Source organism: Telmatherina bonti, assembly GCF_933228915.1.
Source record: "Telmatherina bonti genome assembly, chromosome: 6".
In the NCBI taxonomy this organism is placed as follows: Eukaryota; Metazoa; Chordata; class Actinopteri; order Atheriniformes; family Telmatherinidae; genus Telmatherina; species Telmatherina bonti.
Genome location: NC_136624.1, coordinates 25,785,824 through 25,803,515, shown reverse-complemented (window position 1 = coordinate 25,803,515; position 17,692 = coordinate 25,785,824).

Sequence of the window (17,692 nt, the reverse complement as noted above, 5' to 3'; positions counted from 1 at the left end):
TTGTTATTGTGCTTGTCATGGATTCGCCATAAAAAATACCATGATTAGGAATAAGAGTGTCCACCTGTGCACTTGGCATGAGAACACTACAGGCCACATCTTGGACACTTGAATGAAGGCAGTGGCTAAGCTCTAAACTACTCACCATCTGATGGTGAGTTGGTTCAGATGGCAGGTGAGGATGATGGTCAGATCTGGCAAGCCCAACATTATGTAAGGGTCTGCTGGGAACATTTGGTGGAGTCCCGTTTCAGAAAGAGTTTCAAGCATTTTTAAAGTGAACCATGGATGATTAAGGAAAGAACTGCAAGAGAACATTGTGAAACGAAGTAAGGAAAGGAAGACAGAAAGATACAGAGTGAGAGATGAGACAATATCAACATCAGATTGATCTTTACTTTTTGGAAAAATCTCAGAGTACAGGTAGGATGCAAGATGGATACCTAATTAACCATCATTAGGGGGCAAATCTTTGATAAAATCTGCCAGAATGTTTCATAATTCTACAATATTTGATGTTGTATTGACTAAGGATTAAACTATAATGACTAAGATCATGAAACCATAAGAAATTTTTATTTATTTTGCTGAAATAAAAAAAAAAAAAAAACCAACAAAAAAAAAACATCTGTTGAAACTGACTTTGACGGCCTGGCTGCTGTGTTGTGCTGACCCAATTTGATTAGCTAAGACAAGCTTCATAGATAGAAAAATCCCCTCAATAATCTGAATTTTGGTTTTATTTGTTTGTTTTGAATGTTTGCTTCACAGACTTTACATTGTACTGCTGGAGCTCAGCAGAGGAGGTAGAAAAGGAATGGACAGAGAAGAGAAAGAAAATCAAAAATAGACACAACAGATGAGACAGACATACAGCACACAAAAAGCACTGCAAACTACAGATTCTAGACAATCTGTTACACCTATACACACAACAAAAACACAACAAAGTACATGACTCCAGCAGGAAGAGAAAGTCAACAACTGTCAGAAGCACCAGTGATGAACAAGCTAAACAGAAACCAAGTATTTCAGTTCAAACCAGTAACACACACAGAAAATGAATTGAAAGTTGCTATTAGTGAATAAACCTACAGGACAACACAGACTGTGTCAGCATGCAGAAGATACAGCATGAAAAGTGTTCATAGAAGGGTGATCATGTCAATACAACCCCGCCACACAAAGGTCAGAAGCAGGCCAGGGGGACCCTAAGAGCTGGGTGATTGGCAATCACCCCCGAGCACGGCCCCCAGCCATCCGAAGTCTGCTCTGTATCCACCCAGGAGGCAGCAGAGGCAGGCCCCAGTCAGGGCCCCCCACAGTCAGGGTACACATACCCCTGTGGGCCAAGACTGGCAAACGCTGACTCCGTTGGGTACCAGCCACCCAGGGCAGACAAAACGTAAGCCTTATGGCCCCAAGAGCCTGAAAGCCCTTCCACCTATTCAGAATTACTGTTTATTTAGAGTGACTCCTCTGGTCAATTAGCTCCTTTGTGTTACTGTATGTTTATCTATTTCTTGGAGCACAGCTTTGTCAAAAACTACTGATTTGTACCTAGCAGGACTGCAGACCACCTTATTCTCTACTTCAGTTAGTTTATACATCTTTACCCCAACCCCCCCCCAAGACCCTGACAGCAGCTGGTGTTGAGGTTTGGGTGGGAGCTCATTACTCCATGATGGAGCCCTGCCAAAAAGAAGGAAGGGATTTTTAAAGGGAGTAAATTGAGGTTTTCTCTTTTGGGTTTCTTTATTTTCTATGGGCAAATCCAAACCCATGTGTCGTGTGATCTGTTCCATGTGTTGTGTGTGTGCCACCAGCAGTCAGCTCTGGTCCTGTTGCCCTTGATCTAATGAACTTCCCCTCGTTCACTCTCCGTACTGATAGAGCCAAATTTCTATTGTGTAAAATTCTTACTTTTGATATTTCAGAAATCCTATCAATACTTGCGACTTTTTTCATTGTGTAAATGGTCCGTTATACTTTTAAACATATCTTCTTAAAATGAAGTTAATTGTTTACTGATTGTATCAATAAAGATCCCAGTAATGCATGTTTGATTAAACTTAAATGTAAATATTTGGTACTTTGAAAGCTCTCATGTAATAAAACTTTGATTTGACAAACTTGCACAATGTGAGAGTATGTAGCATAACTTTAACTATCATTGTTTGTCTGTATTGCATTTTTTTCTCCCTCATGACATCCATTCCAGCTCTGTGGTCTGCCACTCACAAGACAAAGCCTCCATCTTTTCAGCTCCTTCACTTCTAACAGAAAATTGTTCTGAGCTTTACATTATATTCTTTAGTGCCATAACGATGTGGTTTGAAGGATTGGAACAATCGTTTATTTATGAGAGACATATTGCACTCCAAGAGAGGGATAATATCTTCAAGTGGGTCAAAAGAGTATATTTTCCCCCCATGTAAGAGTTGGGTGACTGCGAGTATCAGATGTCCACTTCCACTGAGTGATTGTATGCAACAGAAGTGGAATATTTTTGACCTATGTTTCCCTCTTTGGGAGGAGACTGATGTGGTGATTTCCTGGTGATATTTATCAATAAAAAGCAATGCACGGATAAAAGTAAGCAAAAACAGGACAAGAATTTTGATGTAACTCGAGACTGAAGCAGTGTGCTGTGATGCAAAAGGTCTAGTTTTCAATGTCGGGCAAGGCTTAACCGGAAAGTCTGAAAGTACTTAGATAAATGGTGAGAGGAGAGGGCAGAATATGTACAGAAATAGAATGATATTATAGGTAGGTAAAATAAGCAGGTCTTACCTAAAGCGGACTTATGTTCTTATAAGCTAAAACCCCTAAAATCAAAACAAAAAGACCAAGCCGCACCATATGTGTGCAAGAGGAAGTTCAAGTCTTCTCTCTTTTAGACCACCCAACGCTTCACCCACACACTCCTGAAAAGCACCAAGACTGTGCAGGACTATATAAACCTACATTAACTTATTTCACAAGATCTTGGAACTAAGTGTAATACTTTCAGGTCATCTCATTCTTATATGATTGGGAGAAACACCAAACCACACAAGTAAAACAGATGAATTAACTGTACAAGGAATTTTATTTCTCCTGAATGAAACCCTGCTGTTGAACAAAGGTCCGGTCTAACATTTATCAAAAAGCCATTGTTTTGTATGTTTAGTTTTTGTTCTTTTCCTTTTGTTTCAATTCATCTGAGAGATAAACAATGGTTCCACGCTGACTTATTCTACTGGATCGCAAATGCAGAAATTCTCCCAAAGGCCACGGTGCTTTAACTGAAAATAAAGAAGAAACCTTCCTTCCCCCCACTTGTCTGAAGCCACAGTATGTGGTCTACTCAGTTGCTGTGCTAAAAATGGCAGGCGGGCGGCCTCGGGAGAAGCCCAGAACAGCCTCCACCGTAATGGCCGTGTGGGTGTGGCCCCTCGTAGATGGCTTTTGAGGGGGCCCCTCCCGGACGCCCGCACCCCTTGCCAGCGCCCAAGGGCTCCAGGCTGCCTGACCAGAGACACCGCGATGCGGCCCACGCTGAACCCAGGCCGAGCCGGGCTAGAGTGGGCTGGGCTAGGCCAAGGCAAGGACAATCTCCATAACAGCCGCAAGGGCAGGTCCCTGCACTCCTGCCCTCTACTGGGGTCAGAGAGGAACAAGGCAAACAAAACCAAAAAAATGAACAACAAAAAAAACAAGACATTTTGTATGACCATGTCTGTCAAGCTGAACATTTGTGAAATGCAGGTCATATGGTGTTTAAGAAAAAATTCTTTTGTCTGTGTGTTTTTTCTTATTTTATATTTACCGATGTTCATTAGCTGTTGGTCAACACGGTGTTCTTTTAAAATGACGACAATAAACAAAGACAAGCATCTCATCTCACTATGTAATGTTAAAATTGTTTTTTTTAACAATTGTCAGATGTGATCTAAATATATATAGGAAATTTTCTTTTTCTTTCTTCATTGTAAGTTCAAACACATATTTTTAAAAAAGAATTATGCAAAATAAAAGTCATTTTATGCTGGACTATAATGCCCATGACTCATCAAAATTTAACATTTATAATCTTTATTTTTAAAAACAATTGAACAAATATTAAGGCTAATCTGTTTGTGATAAAAGCTTAAGGTTTACTTTCTCAAATGGTTTTATTGAATATATTTAAGGTTTTCATAAGATTGCTTAATGATAACATTTTTATTAGACTTTTTAAACTTTTTCTAAAAATTTAAAAATGGTTCTAAACAGAGTTTCATTGAGTAAAACCACAAATGTCTATTGCTGATAATACTAAGTAATTTTAAAGTGACTTTAGGAATAAATGACATAGAAGTGTAAATCCTCCAAAATACTTAATAATAAAGTAAACGTAGTTCAGTTTTGTCCATTTATAACAAAGTACAACCTATCTTTTCTTTGCTATCAACACAGTACACAATAATAATTGTATTTCTATAGGCTACCTTAAATTAAATATTTCATTTTGATAATATTTTTTAAAAATATCTCAACTTTGCTTCCACTGTTGAATATACCACCAACAAGTGAGTAACAAAAAAAAAAAAAAAAGAACACTGAGCTTATCTAAAACACAGACAGTTTATGCAGTCGACAGTAGGTGCCTGACGCCAAAAAATGAAAGAACAAAACAAGCTGTTTGCCACGATTACTCCTGTTTTAATGTGGTTCAGAAAAGGCTTTAATCCTTAAAGTGATCTTTGGTAGGTCAAACAAACATTACAGCTCCATGTACGCATCCTGTTGAGAAGTAGTCTGTCATTGACCAACTCGCACAAATGCAGAGGAACACCGTGCATCTGAACTCAGTCCCCCCCACCAGATTCCCCTGTAATACAGTTGGATGAATCTTTGACATGCAGTATTATCACACATATTTTAGTGCTTCTTCAATTAATGATCAGGCTTATGTTTTTACCCCCTGGCCCCTATAGATGATGCAAACTAATATTAACATACTACTGAACTGGTTCGGTTTGGGATGTAAATCGGCACATGTGATGGTAATTCAGCCTGAACAGTGATAGTGAGTGATAGGGTGAAGCCAGCCATTCGCCCTCTGGTTTGAATCAGTGGAAGGGGATGATAGGGGCTTGCTCTCGGTAGGTTAGCTTTTATTGCTTCTCCCCTTTGGTTTTAAACAGATCTGCCTGTTTGTGGAAGTGTGGCTGGTGGTTGGCTCCTCAGCTGGCAAGGCAGCAGCGTTTAATTGCTCTTTGTTGTGGTGGGTGGGGGGGAGAAGGAGGCCCTGTGGTTGCTGCTGCACAATGGTGCATTGGCTTGCCAGCAGACACGAACACACACACATACACACACAAACACATTGATGCACACACACACATTTCAATGCACACATGGAAGCCCAAATGAATATGTGTTCAAAAAAGTTTTTTTTTTTGCTAAAATTCACATATTTGATTGTCCTGCATCTTGATTGATATGACCCATGACAAGTCACCATGAAACAGAGCTGCTCAATGGAGTAATTGTGTTGGTTTATAATGGATTAACTATGAGTGCTGAGGAAATGAAGGGAGAATTACAGGGAGAACAAACAGAAGCAGGATGGTTTGTATATTTGTGTTGTTATAAGAATGGGCAAGTATATAATTATCACATTTACGGGGAAGAGCTGCTGAATAATGGGTCACAGTGAGTGTAGAATTGGGCCAGTGGATCCTCCTTTATTCAGCCCCTCCCATTGTGTGTGTGTTAGTTTATGTGTGTAAATGAGATTAGGAACATGGAAGCATTTAACTAACAGTCCAATTCATTATTTAAGAGCCTAATATTTAAATGGTGAGTGGTGATTATCTTCTGTTTCTTATATATCTTCACTAATGTTGTTTTACCTTATTTTATTTCAGCCTCACCATTTCAAGAGGTGAATCCAAGCCCAGAAAATTCTATGCCCTGTTTATTTTCCTGCAGCCCCAGCACGTGTGTTTATTCAGATCTTGCGTCTTCTTTTTTCTGCTCCCTGTCACGGTGGCTTTTGTGCTCAACTGTGGTGAGTTTTGTATATTTCTGTGTAATTTACTCCTACAATTGGAGGAATGATGTGCTCATCTGCTGTGCTCCCCCTGCACCCCCCCCCCCCCCCCCCCCTCCCAGAGAGGTTCTTTTCCATTGGTGAACTTACTGTAAAGTGTTCCCTCTGCCTCCATTGCTGACCACATCAACTTGGCCAATCACTGATGACTCATTATACACACATAAACAGGACAAAGCACAAACAGTTATCACAGAGTTACTGCATACGTTTACACAGCAGAGTATCCCTCTGCTACCTCTATTCTTCATTCCGCTTTCTGTCAGTGTCTCCCTACCAGGCACATGGTGTGGATGCATGCAGAGTGAACAGAACACCAGTGTAATTTTTGGAAATGAAAATGGAAACTGGCACAAATTAAGGAAACCAATAGAGTAACCTCACTTCTATGTCTCTGCCAAGTTGTAGAGGGGATTTAACTGGAGAGTGTGGAGTTACATCCAATAAGCCTTTAGGTTATCATCCAGATAGCATTATTCAGCGTGTAGCCCTCCCCTCTGCCTCTACAGAAGCAACACTTCATATTAAAACAGATCTTTCTTTGACTTGAGATTAACTTGTTTGCTGATTTAATGTCTTGTTATCTCACTGTTTTTCTTTCCATCTGATTTGGGTGGCTTCATAGTCTTTCATTAGATAAGTCAACATTTGCATCCACATGGCAGCACAACTAACAGTAGAGCAGAATGAAGGACATGTTTTCATCTAGTTAAACACTTACTAATTGCAACCCTCATGGCTGCTGCGATTAATTGGTTCCTGCAGAAGTCTGCATTGAAAACAGAAAAAGGAAGGGAGCAGATGGAGTGGTATAGGTTTAATACTGGTAGAGACACAGTAATGGGGTAATGATCTCGCAGCCCTCTGGTGCTGATGTGGTGTTGAAAGAGAGAAAGAGAAAGGAAAGACAGAAAGAGACCTGAGCTTATGGGAGAACCACTAAATGGTGCCACATTCATCCATAGCAGTGACGCCATGCCACACGCCAGTCACACGATCAGGCACATATACTATACACACATGCACACAAACTATCTCTCACCCTCTGTCTTTCTTTTTGCAGGAGGGCACAGATATAATCCCATACAAAATTGACCAGATAGACCAGGAATCTCCAGGTCCGATCCTTAAGGGCCAGTGTCCTGTGGGCATTGAATATTTCTTTAATGTACCACCTGATTCAGATAAAATGGATCTCCAACAGTCTGTTGTTAAGTTCTGCACAAGTCTGTGAATGACCCATTTTTTTTAATCGCTGCAGGGAAACATTCAGTACCTGAATGGCACTGCCACTGGAGAACTGGAGTTCGTGTTTCCAGTTAACATTTTCAGTTGTGCTCATAAAATCTAAAATGAGCTGTAGGGTAAAATATTTTGATTAGAAAGATCCATTTTAGTTCTGGATTCATTGTCTTGCTTGCAGTGTGTTGGTTTTCTAATACAGTTAATAGGGTTGGAACGGCATCTGTTGAGATATAATTTTATGTATCCACATGTTGCCGTGTCATCATCTGTAAACATGAGTTGTATGTTGTGTTTATGTGGGTGTCATTGGTTATTGATCTGGGAGATTTGATGGGTAATATTGCTTTTTTTTCTTTGCTTTTGCTTTTAATGTAAAGCACTTTTGCTTAACATTAATTTGCTGTACTTGTGCTACATTTATATGAAAAGTACTTTGTAAAGTTTGATTGACTGATTGATTGATTGTTTATTGATTGATTCATTGATTGATTCATTGATAATTGTGCATGATCCTGCATCTATTATGACTGATAACAGATCAAATTACAGTTGAACAATGCTTGATCACTGGATGCAAGTCTGAATGTATTATTCTTAATTATTCTGTGCATTTAAACCACACATTTAAATTCAAATATTTTTTTTGTTCAAAACAAATTGTCTAATTTCCAAAAATAAAGGATGTTCAAATGTAATTTTCCACGCAAGACGATCCTGTGGAAATTCCGATAATCTCCAACAGGTTGAGAAACTCCCCTCTGATTGCCTCAGTGACTCTGAAAGTATTTAACTTCTGTTGTATATTTTGACTAAGGAACTCTTTACACCAGGAACCTGGAGAAATAAATAAGCAGCAAGGCATTCCAAAAACAAAACAAAAAACAAACAAAAAAAACATATCAGGAACTTTGACTATGTGCTAAAATATGGCATACAATGTATACAAAAATACAGAACAAATATATAGAAAACTAGATTTAAAAAATAAGTTTAAGAATACCCAACTTATGGTGCACTTGAGATTGGTTTACTAACATTTCCCTCCATTTTTTTTTAGATTAATGCCAAACTGACCAATTTAAGACAATGTACAGGTTAATATTTTTTACATGCTCAAATTAGGCAACTTTATTAAACAGTATGGGTGTAATTGTCATTGTTAATCAGATGATACCGTTACTTTGGGCCTTGACTGAATAATCTGCCTTTCTATACAGACAAAACTGAAGTTGTTGTCATTAATACCTCAAGTGTTTCATTTTCTGTTTTATCTTGTGAACACTAAACTACAGAAAACAATAGCTTGGCTTCCGAAAATTTACAATATTACAGTGTAACACTGTCAGTACTACTGCATTTGCAGGGAACACACAGATGCGTTTGAACTGGCGGATGATGTAGTGGTATATTTAGGCACAAGTAGATTGAGAATTGTAGCAAATAAGAGGAAGCATTGATATTTGTTTGCTATGTTTTGGACATGTGACCATGGATAGTGTAGTCTGGGGTGTGTGTGTAAATTGTGTTCCAATAACATCTCGTATGCTCTATATGCATAACTAGGTTAACATGCATGGCTTGACGCCTTGACTGCTCAGTGCTCATGTACTTATTTTAGGACTGATGGGCATGATTTGTGTTTGTGTGAGTTACATGGTTTTTGGTAAGACTTGGCTGTCTGTTGTAAAATTGCAATGGGAACTGTATTTTATTTCAAGCTTCTTATGTCTTTTCTTTTGCTTTGTATTAAAGAATAGAGCTAAATTTTACATGCTTTTTTCATATGTGCAGTGTTTTCAGGAACAACTGTATGCATTTAGTTATTTCTGTGTAACAACTGTTGAAATATGCAATGTATTACATGCATTACACCAAATTTGTAAACGCTAAACATTCTCTTATTCACATAAGACACACAAACTATCTGACATACAGGAAACATAAAAGTGTGCAAGCATCTAGTTCACAGTGCTGTTCAGTGTTGCAAATATATGCACAGTCACAAACACTGGTGAACTTTTTATTTGTACAATTCCTGCTTTCTCACAATGACTCATGTATCCATACAGATATGTTTGTGTTATAAAAGCAATTTTATTCTGGATGGTTGTTTAAAAACAGAACCAGTTTCCAATTGCTCCTTGTAGATAGTTCACTTATATCCTGATGCTTGTTTTCTCTCCTGCTGTTTTCCTTCCCCTGGGCTGTCATGCCTCCTGTCCTATACTATCTGATGCTTCCTCTTTATTTTCCTGCCCTCTTTCGTTCCCTTAGCTCTTTCTTCCCAACTCTACCACCCCCATCGTCTCCCTCTCACAATCTCTGGCCTCTCTGTCTCTCTTCTCGCAGTTGGACTCATGTGGGACTGATTGAGCTTGAGGATCCAGCCCTCATCAAAGGCGGCGTGTGGTTGAATGTAAGCAAGCCACTGAGGCTCCAATCTCGCACTGGTTAATGAGCCTCTCCTCTCCCTCTTTCTTCCTCCTCTCCTTCCTCACTCTCCAGCCTTGCATCCCTCCAGCAGCAAACTCATACAACATAACCCTCTTCCTTTAACATTACCTTTTTACCTCCCCATATCCTCACCACACATCACTGAGCAGTTCTCATGCAACTTATATCATTTACTATGACCTCTTTCTGATATTTTAACTCATTCTTCACTATCACAGCTTCTTCCTCTCCTCTATCCTGTGCCCATGTTTCAGTATTTAAGGCCTCTTTCCTCTTCTCCCTCTTTTCCCCATCCTTCCACTCTCCATCGGCCACAGTCCCTCCTCAGGCTCAGATCCAAACCAAGGCTGGCGTCTGTCTTTCTGTGTTTGACCCCTCCTCCTCCTTCTCCCCCTCTTGCTTTTCTAACCACCACTACCATCACCGCACTGATGATACATACACTCTAACTCTGACTTTAATCACTGCAAGCAGTCAAACACACTTCAGCCACACTTGTGCAAGTGCACACATACAAAAGCAAATGTTTTATACAAGTGGGTCACTTCCACGCTGCCATGGAAGTGGCCCATACAAGCATACTGCTTGTATGGGGCAAAGACATGTGCATAGTTATGAATGCAGTGATTCGTGATGTGCTTTATCAATTAAATTCAACAATGTCTTATAAAAACTTAAACAAAAAATTTCTGATTGAACACCATTCATTGATAGAAAAGGGGGACAAGAAGACATATTAGCCAAAATGTGCAACATTTATACATAATTGACCTTTCCTAACATTTCAATTTGCAATAACACTACCCCACCGAAATAGAATAAAATAAAATAAATAAATAAATAAATAAAATAAAATAAAATAAAATAAAATAAAATAAAATAAAATAAAATAAAAAATAAATAAATAAATAAATAAAATAAAATAAAGCTGACATCTCTTTCATCTCCAAAATATACTAATGTTTCTCATCATCAGCCATCAGGTTGACAATTATTTATGTGGAATGGTACAAGAGCTACTCAGTCCACAAACAATGACCAATTCTGATGTCTCACATCACACATGCAACATTCAGATACTCTGTCAAGATTCAAATTAGAATCACATACAGTTTTCCAATTAAATGTCAATAAAGCAACAGTGACAAACAATAAAACAAAAAAAAAGATTGTTGACATTTAAGATTGCTGGAGGAACTCTTTTACATTATTGGTTCCTGTCAAGTAGTATATTTTAATGCTTGAGGTGGTAGAAGGGTTTAGTTCTGAGCAATAAAAATTTTGGTGGGGTGGAGGGGACTCATTAAATTTGTTAATTTCAGCCCAATATTTAAATGAAAATTTGAACTTGATGCTACAAAGACATTTTCAGATGTAGCAAAACCAAGAAAGTTGAGTTATAAGTTAACAATTAAAAATCCAAACAACATCAAACTGAAAACACAGTAAATGTCCTGTATATCACTAAATGTTTCAGTGAATCCAAAGAACTGCATGAAAACATGAGAAATGGTCAGGATCTTCCAGAAAATATCAACCCTGATTCTGAATATATAACAGCGTGTAAGACAATGGGTATAAAAACCTCCTGCCTGCAGTCCAGATGCATACTGACAACATTTAACACATGAAAAGTGCAAAAATTAGTCTTAAATACTAAATCAACATAACAATTGGCTTGAACAGATTCAGAAATTGATCTCCTTAGTTGCCTATCACAGACTGATTAATATAGAGTAAAAACACTCCAGCCTCAACTTATTAAACTGTTTCTAAAACCAAACTCAAAAATGAAAATACACATTTCTAAAATATATACATATGTTTCAGTCTCAGTAATGATATCAATTCGATACAGTTAAATAACTTGGAAATCATTCATATCTGTTTTTATGACATTTCAGATAGTATCCTCAGTTTTTGGAAACTGTTGACCAACTTGTTGTCTTAAGCATGATTACCATATTGTGTGCCTGGAATGAAGTACTGTGATCAGACCTGATCTTAGTGTGATGTGTCATCTTCTTGCTTGGCTGTGGTTTGTTAATTGTTGCAGAGGAATATCTTTGACTCACTGCTTTGTTGGTTAGTTTTGGGCAACAAATCCAAATGGTCCAGACAGGTTTGACTTTCTTTTGGCAGAGCACAAAGAAAAGATCCTGAAACCGGGGATGAAGTACATTAACCAAGCTACAGCCAAGACCTTAATTTGGTAATTTGGACAGCTCATCAAATTGATTAGCTGTAGCTCAAGAACTGAGAAGAGACAGTTTTGATTACATCAGGCTGAAAATGAAAAGTCTGTCTCTCAGAGCATAGAAGATATTTATAAGAATGCTTTGATTTAAGGTATTCCCATTTTGGAGGGAACACAAATATATTACTGTATTTTATATAATGTATGTTACATGTATAACGTCAGGGTTAGAAAACGGTTTAGCTGATTCTTCCTACAACAAAATGAATCATGGAAAGGCAAATATACCCAAGCATAAAACATATTGGGTTTTTTTTTGGGTTGTTGAAGTGTGTATTGTAGATGTAAATGTAAAACATAAATTCTTTGCAGGTTTTAAAAAAAAAGAGAGACCTTTTTAGTCATCTGCATTTGTTTAGCCCCTGATAGTTGCCATCTTTGTTTCATAAAATATTGTCAGTCACTGCCCATGTGTCATCACCTTTGCACTGAACCTCACACCATTTCTGGCCCATCTCCAATCTTTCTTGTGTGTGGTTGTCTGAATGAGGCAGAGGGAGGAAGACCAGCAGTCAGCATATGTTTTCAATACGCCTTTACTCCTCTTTTTGCCCTCCATCTCTTTCCTCCATTCTTCTACATCTTCCTTTCTCTTTGTGTCCACCAAATTGCCCATTAGACTCTGTTTGTCTATCTACAGGCTCACTTGTCTGTGGCATGGCAGCCAGCTAAAACCATCCTCTGGTCTATGCCAAATACACCATAGGAGACCACTTCAAACATTTTATGCTACATGGTTGGCAATTATGTCTTCTCTTTGCTCAAATACATGCACAATTTATGATCAGAATGGAACATACATGTGCATGTGCTTCATGGCATTATTGTGCCTTGGAAGAAAAGAAAAGGAAAACACCCTTCTGAATAGAGGCTACATTGTTTTTAAGAAATGAAGGATCCAAGTGTCTGATATGATTTGATTTGACCATCATTCAGTCTCACATACATTTTTTATATGTTCTAAAATTCTTCTTTTTTGCATGTTATTTTAAAAGATGTTTAAAAACCAATGAGTCATCTGTTCCAAGAAAAACTGACTGATCAGCTTCACACATTTCTAGTCCAAGACAGCAACCAAAAAAGGTCAAATGATGTGGTCAAATGCTTAGCTAAACATTGTCGCTGCATTCTGTAATAAAGAGAGGAAACCAAAGTCCTCTGAGGGAAAGTTATTAATACCCTGTCAGCAGTAAATTAACTGTACATGTCCTTGCTCTTTTCTTTTGTTTTGTCTAGCAATAGCTCTTCTACCACCACTGCTTACTGAGTGTGTGTCCCCTGAAGCGATGAGACTGAGACATCATGGACCAAAAAACTGCTGACAGTGATGGGGAAAATTTGAGGATAAACATAGTACATGTGCTTGATTTATGCTCAACTTAGGATGATCTATTTGGAGTAGGTGGAAGTATTTATGTATGTAATGTACCTAAAGGTGAGAGAAATAAACCAGGGAAGCATTCAGGTCATGCTCAGAAACTGTGGTTGACATGACACATGGAGAAAGGATGGAAATGTAGAGAAAGAAGCAAACACCAAGAAACAGAAACCATGAATCACTTTGCCAATGAAAATAATTTCACAGCAACATGAACAAAGTGAATGGACAAAAGGTGAACATATATATATATATATATATATATATATATATATATATATATATATATATATATATATATATATATATATATATATATATATTTATATATATATATATATATATATGTGTGTATGTGCGTGTGTGTGTGTGTGTGTGTGTGTGTGTGTGTACATGTATATATGTATATATATATATATATATATATATATATATATATATATATATATATATATATATGTATGTATATATATATATATATATATATATATACAGTGTGTGCTTATGCCACACACAGTGAGAGGATTCTCTCCACAGTCATAGTGAGGTCCCCGCGATGACAAGGGTGTAGTGACTGTACTACAAAGTAATTAAAGGCGGTCTCCACAAAGTCACAGTTTAGTCTATAGTGGCCTTACAAGAGACAGAGTGGGAGTGAGTGCACAAAGAAGAAGGTGAAAAGGCAGAGGATGTAATAAAGATTCATCTTCAAATGCAGTCATGATCTATGATCAGTGTGTCAATCTTTTATTATAAGGGTACTGATAATTATAATTCAAATTATAGCTGCATTTTTGTGTCCAACATTAAAGTTATGAAATTTAAAATACCCACAGAGTTCTGTCAACCAACTCTACAGATTTTTCAGAGCACATATATGTTTAATTTATATTTTTAATCCTCCTCTGCTCTTAGGAGGTTCTTTGACTCCTGAAGCAAAAACCTTTCTTTGTAGATCAATCTGATAAAACTGTTTGGAAACTATCTGCATAACCAACATATAGCAGACAAACAAGCAAGTAAAGATTAATTTAAAAAAAAGAAGGAATAAAAATGTCTGTCTGGTATTAGTATATTGGATGTTGTGCTCTTGCCTTGCTTCACTGCTCCTGTGTGGTTTAAAAAAAAATCAACTACACAAACAAACGTATAGGCAAGACGTGGGGTACATCCTGAATGGGATTAAAAGCCTATGCCACATACAGAAATAAGAAGGAAAATAAATGATTTGCAGAAATGTCATACAATAATAAAGCACATGTATCTTAAAACTTAAAAAGAGTTCTTGATGTCACCATTGCCTAAGTAAAATGAATGAATATAGCTGGTACATGGCATTTAATATGAAAGGAATGCCTAAAAGTTTACCAAAGCCAGACAATGCAAACTGTAGTACCAAGGGAGAGAAAGATTGCCCGCTTGAGTAATAAAGACACATGATAGAATGTGCAGTGAAGAGTGAATATCAGTGCTGTTTTTGTAGTTTAATATTGCTAAAAGCGGTCTGCACTGCATGCTCTGACTGTTCAACTTGGCAAAAGAAAAGTGCTTTACATTTAAAACCAGAAGACTGAGGAAGTTTACTCTGCACGAGTGCCATCCCTCAGTGCTGCTGAAGTCTGCATATCCCTCTTGCAGTCTTGTTAACACAGAATACCCTGGTGGCTTCCTCTTTGTAGCTGCCGAGACACAGTGTGAAGTCATCTATCTTTCCGTGTAGCTTAAAGTGAGGAGAGGAGTATAATGAGAAGGGAAAGAAGCTAGACAGGATGAAGGAGCCAGCAACTTGCATCACTAATGATTTGTACTCTTATCTAATTGACTCTCTGAAGGAAGAGAGAGAGAAAGAGAGAGAGCGAGAGAGAGATAGAGATAGAAAGAGAGCATTAGGACTATATATCGATCTATACATCGATATATATATATATATATATATATATATATATATATATATATATATATATATATATATATATATATATAAATCTATATCTATCTATCTATCTATCTATCTATGTATATATATATATATACACACACAAAAAAGAACAACACACTGCTACATGTTGATATAGCGACTAAATATTGCCATCTTGTGGTTGAATAAACTGTGCCTCAATCAGTATTATATTTCATGTACCATGCAAAACATGATGCATAATTTTAGCATCCTTTGTGGTATTATTGTGGTAATGCTGAGTTGCACAAAACAAAACTACAAGATTCTATCTATCTATCTATCTATCTATCTATCTATCTATCTATCTATCTATATATATATATATATATATGTGTGTGTGTGTGTGTGTGTGTGTGTGTGTGTGTGTGTGTGTGTGAGTGTGTTTATAGTATAGTGCAAAATATAACTGTCATAATCATTCTTTGTTACAAACTTTCAATTTAATTAAATCACTTCTTTTTTTTTTTTTTTTTAACTCTAGTTCCAGCACATGACAAGAATATTGGCCCCTAACCAATAACTTTGCAGCATACTCCTCAGAAGAAATCATAACATACTGGAATGAAATGTATTTTTAGCTGATTATATGTCTTCTCCTACCTGCACATTTAGCTGTTTTCAATGACTTGATTAAGATCAGGACTCAAGCAGCAGTGTCCTTCATTTATTACCAGCACATTTAAAACATCTGATTTGGATCATTTTACTCCTGAATGAGGCATAACTTGATACCAAGACTCTGGAATTTTCTAATAAGAATTGTGACTTGTACTGCTTGGAGAGGCTCCAGCTTCCCCGCGACCCTTAATCGGACTAAGCGGTTAGGATAATAAATGAATTGTGACTTGTGTTTAATCTGTTCTCCTCAGTTTCCATCTTGCAGTAATATTCAGGGAGGTGGTTTCTGATACCACAGACCTTAAACTTCCCAATAGTGTAACCAAATGTGGCCGCAGGAACAATGAGCTGTTTGTAAACCATTTCTTTACAAATGAGTCTTCTTGAGTCTTTACCTTAACACACTAAAATATACAAAAAGGTACTAATTTACTAACAGCGCACCCTGTGGGTTGCATCTTTCAAAAGCACAGAATAGCACATTCTTCCAGTTCGTCTGCCACAATGAATATTTAGTATATGGTATTTACATGCTTTTTTGCATGTTTTGAGTGTATCATCATAACCGTATTGTTAAATACATTTATAAACATACCAAACCTTTGGGCAGCAGCCTCGCCTCTAATCCTATCCATTCAGAATAACTTTCCGTCTCACAACATCACTTTCACAAAACATGCCTCGAACATGGTATGGTTAAGTGTGGGAAAATAACTGTCCTTTATCTCAGTGTTTCAACCTTTTTTTTAAGCCAAGGCACACTGTTTTTCACTGAAAAATTACAAGGCACACCTCAAACCAAAATGTTTAAAAAAAAAAAAAAAAATACTATTATAAAGTCCATCTTGTCAAAGCCTCTTGAATAGAAATCAGATAAATACAAGAAGAAGGAATTTTATTATCTTTCACTGGGGCCTGTTTGGATGAACACAGAGCTGCTTTTTAGACCAATTAGGTGAAATTGGGTAATTTCTCAGGGTACACCTGATGATCTCTCGCTGCACACTAGTGTGCCACGGCACAGTGGTTGAAAAACACTGCTTTATCTCATCCTCTGCCTTTGGTTATCTATGTGGAGTGGTACTGAGAGCAGTGTAAAAACAAACAAACAAACGAACACAGAGTGCCTGGACAATGGAGAAGGCCAATATAGTTTTGAGGACGTCCATGCTGTTGAAAACAAAGGTCGCACTTATGATGTCATGGTATTTTTTGGTCGCAGACAGTGATGTTTCAAGAGCTAAAAACCATATATATATGTTCACATGCAGACGTGCGGTGTATTCGCAAATCTTCGCCTTGGTCTGAGGTTTTTGAAAGAGTTGTTTTCGCTTTTGTGCGGATGACAGGCCAGATGGGAAAAAAATGTCTTTGTTTTGTGAGATATCCTGCTACATGTTGACAAAGCCTCAGTAAAAAAAAAAAAACAAAAACAAAACAAAAAAACAAACAAAACAAAACAAGCCAACTTTATCTGGCCATCACAGTACACATGTAGCCTAGTTTGTGGAAAACCGAATAGCCCCCCTGAAAAAAAACTTGAGTCCACACCACCTTGTCTGTCGACACCTAACTGCATAACCCCATTCAGAGGGCATCCGTGCTGTTTTTGAGTGTAAACACAGGTTGCACATGTGATGTTGAGCATTTTTTGTCACAGGCAGTGACATTTTGAAACCTGATGCTGCAGAAACGGAGTAT